The 6,785-nt window shown below is 44.0% G+C and overlaps 1 non-coding gene across 1 annotated transcript; it reads left to right on the top strand.

The window, feature by feature from the left end:
* Nucleotides 1-560: 560 nt before the first annotated feature.
* On the top strand, nucleotides 561-643 carry TRNAL-CAG. Its single transcript has one exon. It is a non-coding gene; the product is annotated as a tRNA-Leu (tRNA).
* Nucleotides 644-6,785: the final 6,142 nt, after the last annotated feature.

Here is a 6,785-nt window from a genome sequence, read left to right as displayed (position 1 = left end):
TGAATTCTAAAGCTGATACTCCCAAACAAGTATACCTCTTGCCTTCCAAATTGATTTTTAATCCCAAATCCTGACCAAATTTATATGCTTAGAGCTTCATGGATGCACCTTTCAAATATATTAATTCTTTCTATAAAAATTCAGCAGGGAACATACAATTTGTTTCTGTGTAACAGACCCCTTTCAAATGCCAGAGAGAATAACTTGCACCTGTCTCAAGGGAATTTTCATAGACATTTCAGGAAAAAAATCAGGCTTAAGCAATGTCCTTGGGCAACATACTGCATTTTTATTCATTTCAGTACACTTTGAGATTTCTGCTGCATGGTATATGTGATGTATGTGCATCGGTCCCTGCTGCTTTCTCAGAACACTAACACTCGGGTACTCACAGAATGAAACGACCGCGTGTACCAGTTCACATCGGCTCTTACCGTTCCTTTACGATCCCAGTCTGGCATTTCAGGCTCCCTGGGCGAGAAGCGTCCGACCCAGCCCGCTCCCAACACCCTCCCCCCCCGCATCTCCAGGCACACAGCACCAGGGACAGCGCCCCACACGTCAGGATGGCCGAGCGGTCTAAGGCGCTGCGTTCAGGTCGCAGTCTCCCCTGGAGGCGTGGGTTCGAATCCCACTCCTGACACCTCCTTTTGGGGCTACCGTTGGCCCCTCGCCATCGCTGCTGCGCAGGGCTCGGCTCTGGGCCACTTCTCTGCCATGGAATCCGCAGCCACTTGGGTGCAGGACTTGGGGCACCAGCACAAGCCTGGCCAGGAAGACCAAGCTGGGAGGTGCTGCTGCTTCTCCCGTGGGACGAAAAAGGCCTCGTGCAGGGACCCGGGGACATTGCACCACTGGGCTGTGACATTTAGCAACACACCCAAAAGCTGGACTGTGCACCTGGGCTACAGTAACAGCAGGCACAAGTGTAGTGGGAGAGGAGGGGCTGGGGAGCAGCCCTGCAGAGAGGGATCTGGGGGTGCTGGACGGCAGCAGGTTCAGGAGGAGCCCCCTGAGAGCCACAGGACAACTTGCATCCCAGGGGCATCAAACACCGCATCACCAGCCCGTCCAAAGAGGTGATTGTCCTGCTGTCTTTAGTGTTGGTGCAGCCTCACCTTGAGCACTGAGTGCAGTTCTGGGCGCCACAGTTTAAGAAGGATGTCAAGGTCCTCAAATGGCTCCAGAAGAGGCATCAAAGCTGGTGTACAGAGCTGGAAGGAATGTCCTGTGAGGAGCTCCTGAGGACTCTGGGCTTGTCTAGTGTGGAGACAAGGGGGCTGAGAGGAGACCTTAAGGCTTACTCTACAGCTTCCTGAGGAGGGGAAGGGGAGAAGGAGGTGCTGGTCTCCTCTCCCTGGTATCCAGTGGCAGGTCATAAAGGGAATGGTTCAAAGATGTGCCCAGGGACTTCAGAGTGGACATTCAGAAGCATTTTTTTCCTGAGAGGGTGGTCAAATGCTGGAACAGGCTTCCTAGAGAGGTGGTTGGTGCCCCAAGCCTGTCTCTTGGACAACTGGACAGTGCCCTTAATAACATGCTTCAACTTTGGGTCAGCCCTGCACTGGTCAGGCACTTGGACTAGGTGACTGTTGTAGGTCCATTCCATTCTAAAAAAGGGGGTGTCTTAAATTAAAATGGGAGATCTTATTTTTTCATCCTAAAGAATGGAGCAGTTCAGAATCCAAGTCCCAAAATCTGGTGGGGTTTCTGCTTCCTCCCCACCACCAAGCCTGCACTAGACCCACACCTTTCGTGCACCAGCTCTGGTGCTGGATGTCAAGCTGTATGTTGCACTGATGAAGCAACAATCATTACTCCCATGGTCTTCTGCTGCTTTATTGAGTGGGACCCACCTGCCAAGCCACCACCTGGAAATCTCTGGCACTTGATTAGATGGCAAAAGCAGGGGAATGAGCAAAGCAGAGCATGAGAGGAAAAAACAGAACGTCTTTCCCACTTTTGCCAGAGGTGAGCTGTTATTTTTTACTCCAGATGCTTCCTAAAACTACAGCTTCTAGCTCAAAACTCGATGGTTTTTGGTTTTTGCCTTTTTTCTGGCTGGTTCTCTACTGGCACAAGTCACCCTGCAGAGTGGCAAGCCCAAAGGGCAGCTATGGCATGAGGAAACATGGGTGCCTGAAAAGTGAAAATAAGACGCAGATGTTTCTGATAGCATAGAGACACTTGTGATAGCACAGGCAGAAAGCTACCTGCTGCCAGCCAAGCTTGCACGTGGATCTCCCATGGACATGCATCATCACAATATGGGGCAGCTTGTTATTTCTGCTGCTAGTGTTCTCTGCAACACATGCTAATGATGGAACAAACAATATTCATTAGTAAGTATGCCTGTTATGAAGCCAAAATCTTGCTCCACTTGCAAAAGTCACATGCACCTCTGAATGGGGGGATGCTCTGATTTAATGGTGGGCCAACCCACCAGCCGTTCACAGCTAGAAATATTCACTCTTAATTCAGAGTGTTAAACACACTTATGTTTAACTGGAATTAATTTATTTTCCTGTTCCTTCAATGCTACTGCTAGGCTCGGGCAGCTCCTGCTCTCCCCAGCACAGCACTGCATTAGTGGATGGTCCCACTGCTGCTGCTGCACAGCTACAGACTCCTCACCAAAGCACCCAGGTACTTTAATGCCTCCTCAAAGAAGAGGGCCCACAAGCCTTACACCACACTACCTCTAAGAAAACAAAACTAGGTGCTTTCCCACCTTTCTTTCTCATTCACTAAACAGATGAGCAGAGCTCTTGCAGCCCATGGCAACCAGTGCTGCGCAAAGCAAAAGATACCCAAGCAACAGCAGCATCAAGATCCCCTCCTCAGTACCTAGTGTAGGGTTTGCTGAGCAGCAGGAACAACAAATACCTCTGTGTTGCCACAAGCAATTTTCCTTACCTCCCTTTTTATATGAGAAACACTTAAGTTTCAGGAGAGAATATTATAAACACCAACTGGAATATAACAAACTGTAAATGGCTATAAACCTGCCTCTTTATCTGACCAGTTTCTGTTGAAGGAAAATAAAAATTATAATGTCTACATATGGAAAGTTACGTAAGTAGGCAAGTGAGTTCAAAAACAAAACACAGATCTCAGAAAGATCTCTCCTGTCAAAGCAAGTAAACTACCAGATAAAAGGAAGGCTAGGTATGAGTATGATTAAAGACTTATTTTTTCCCCCAAAGAGCACCGATTTAGACTTGCTGAAGTCTGCATATTTAAAATACACAATAATAAAAATGAGCTACTGAGTCATCACCAATTATTTTAAAAGAGCAAGTTGTTTATTTATAGAGAAACTGACATTTATAAAGAAAGACAAGAAAGACTTAAGAGTTGAAGAAGCAGCAGTCTTTGTGGTGTGGAGGTTTTGTTTCGTTTTTCTAACTTAAATTTACTTTACCTCCATTTCTGACTTCAGAAGTATCACATGTAAAATCTTTTCTTTTTGGCTTCTCCTACAGTGGCCTTTAGAATTTGTGGCAAACTTTTCACACACCTTAACAAGATGTCAACCATTAATATGATAAACCTATTTATTGAACAGGTGAAACAAAATTGAAGGTATAACAGAAACCAAAGCCTCCCGGCTGCCCAGTGGTCAAATGTCACAAACATCAGCTCTTTGGATAATGTCAGGTCCCCAACAACTGGACTAAACACAGATAAAATCAAGAGGAAGTTTTGCTGGGTTTTGTCTAGAAGAGGTGAGCACAAGGCACCAGTCTGTTTTGCACTTTAGTGGCTGAGCTTCACCTGCAGCCCCGGTAGATTGGCCTCGGGGCACCGGTGTTGGCCAGATTTTCAGCATCTCCACCAAGTTACAATCCTCACAGGAGAAACGAGGCTCAATGTCAGGATGATTCCTGGGCTACCCTACGTGGATCGCAGGCATAGCTGCAATGCTTTACCCTCTTCTCCTAAATAACCTCTCCTCCATAAGTAGACTTACTCCTTATCTGCAGTCTAGCCCAGTATCCTCTTAACACACATCAGAACATTCATGTTGGATCAGACCAATGGTCAGCTTAGCTCAGCATCCTCTTGGACAGTGGCCAAGACCAGCCCCAAGGGAGAAATCAATACAGACAGTGGGAACCTGTAGGATGAATCTTCCCTGCTCCTGGGAATTTGGGGTTCAGAGGCTTCATAATGTAGAAAGTATTTCTTTGTGCTTCACAGCCTTCAACAGAGTCACCAAGACTGGTGGAGGCCTCTGGGGATCCTTCAGTCCATGCTCCTGCACAGAGCCAGCTCACAGCCGTATCCATTCCAGTTTTGATTATTTCCCAGGATAAAGACCAAACAACCCCGTGGCAATCTGTTCCAGTGTTTGACCAGCACTTGTCATACTGAGGAACAAAAGAGTGTCATGATAAGGCTTAAACCACTGATGGTTTCACTGTAGTTATTTAATGCAAAGAGTATCTTAGAGTTACATTAAAGATGGGAGATCAAATAGGGACAAAAGCTAAGATTGCGTGGTCATCCCCAAGGCCCTCATGGAGTTTGTTGCACAGTTTTCGACTGACTTTTGAGAAAGCTCCATTTCTTCTGGAAGAAAATCTGAATGGTTTTCTACCTTGATTGAAAGACGGATAAAAGGGTGGAAGTCACATCCTACTGAGGCCTTAAAAAGATTATGGGGATTAAAGAGAATACAGTATGACATTACAAGCCCTGTAAAAACCTGGGTTGGCTCTTTTGGCTTTGCTATAATGCAGATAGAGCAATGACTCATACACCAAGCACTGTCCAAAATACACCATGCACCGTATCTACTGGTAAATGAATTATCCCTGCTCCTCAGAACTGCTCTTTACATAGTGACATCCCTCTAGACACTGAAGAGAACTGAGTGAATTTTCTTCCTGTAACTATGAGAACCAGGAAACAGAGCTAAAATTGCAAGGTAATAGGTGCAATTTCAGCAGCTAGAATTTTAATATGGCTACCTATAGTTACACAAGATTTGCTATAAAAATTATACTCGTATTAACAATGTAAGGCTTAAAACTTATGGAAATGACAAATAAAAAATACTGGATGTAGACAAACCAGATTCCAGTGCTCTTCTGATAACTGCAATTAGGGAGCTTAATGAAATCCAGTGTATCAGATGAGTTTCAGAATCCCTGCATCTCTGGCTAGTACCACCATGACATTTTCCAACAAGTATGGAGCAAATGGATGAGATCTAAGGATTAATTTTATAGTCTCCCCTTCAGACTGATTTTCTTGTACTTCCTGGCAATATTTAAGAAAATATATTCCAATTAATTGAAAGTCATTTAGTGCTCTCACCAAATTACTCCTCAATGAATCTGGAGCAGATAAATTTTCTTTTTCCCAAGTGCCTTTGACTTCTTCTCTGTACACACAGACATGCACTTAATTAAAACTTTCCATCCAAGTGGCACTAGCTAGACACACAAGGCATACTGAGTTGCTCTTAGGCTTCCTGCCAGAAAGCCAGCAGTGCTAATGCTCTTCTTCATTTACTTTAAAGTGTCAGCAAAACAGGCAATTTATGACCACATAAATATGGAGCCAACAACCTATGACTACTATCTGCAGCAATACAGCACAGACATAGCCGTGCACCTGGCCCCGTTCCCTCAGACCGGTTCATGCTGCCGAACGCGGAATCAGAATCAGACACTCTACATGTCTTCTGTACCTCTGTAATAAAATAAATCACCAGTACAAGTGTTTAAAAAGGTGTCAGGGAGCAGCATGAACAAATTCTATTAGCTGAAAATGGGATTTGTGCAGATATCTACTATTCACCACGTTGAAAATTTAACCTCAGAGCTTATACATACTGGCAGGATGCAGACATATCACATTGTGAAATGAGGTTTGATTTTTATCAGGATATTAGGATTTTTGTTAGGAAATAAAGATACAGGGAGAAAAACATTTTGCTTTGATACAGAGTTAAGATTGTGGGCAGGGTTTAAAAAAATCTTCCAAAGAGAGAGAGATATCTGAAAAATCTAATTGCCAAAAGTATTTGAAAAAGTCTGCAGGACACGACAACAGCTCTCATGATGTGGTTTCAGTTCTGCATCAGAAGGTCTCAGGGATGTATCTGGCAAGCAGCTCCTGCAATGAAATCTATTTCTGACCAGCAGTGTAGCTATTCTTACATGTGAAAGATGCAGCAGAGTCTAGATGATGCCACTTAGCTCTGTTAGGTGCTGATTGTCATAGGTGTGCCTTTTACACTGAAGTTGAAATAAAACTGTAGTGGATTTATATTGAGACTAGGTTTCATGTGTGGCAGCACTGATAATTATCTAATCTACAGACCTTATCTCCTAAAAATGAAAGAAATCTTACAAAAGTTACTTTTACAGCTGCAATCTAACAGGAACAGTTCTGACAGGACTGGATATATAACAACAACTGAAGATATCTGCAGGGCACCAAGGCCCAAGCTCAGCACGAAATGTGAGCATGAAGAAGTGTTCATCCTTATCTAGGAAATATCTTCATGCTTTCCTATGCAGGAAGAAATGACTGAACTGGGGCATGAGTACCTTTAATTGACTTCATCATTCAGCAAGACTGACCTTCAGTTTATACCTTAGCATATTTTTTTCAAAATGCGTTTCTTTAAAAGCCAAATAACATTTTCCTCATCCTGCATACTCTTGGTAAACAGTATTGTTAGAAAATTCAGGTGAAATCCTGACTTCTAGAATACAAACAAAATAATTTCACTGACTTCAGAAATGTCAAGGATTTGCTTTTCAGCA

The sequence above is a fragment of the Chaetura pelagica genome, unplaced genomic scaffold, assembly GCF_000747805.2.
Source record: "Chaetura pelagica isolate M959 unplaced genomic scaffold, ChaPel_1.0 scaffold76, whole genome shotgun sequence".
Classification (NCBI taxonomy): Eukaryota; Metazoa; Chordata; class Aves; order Apodiformes; family Apodidae; genus Chaetura; species Chaetura pelagica.
Note: the sequence above shows the minus strand (reverse complement) of the source record. Positions and strands in the feature narration are given on the sequence as shown.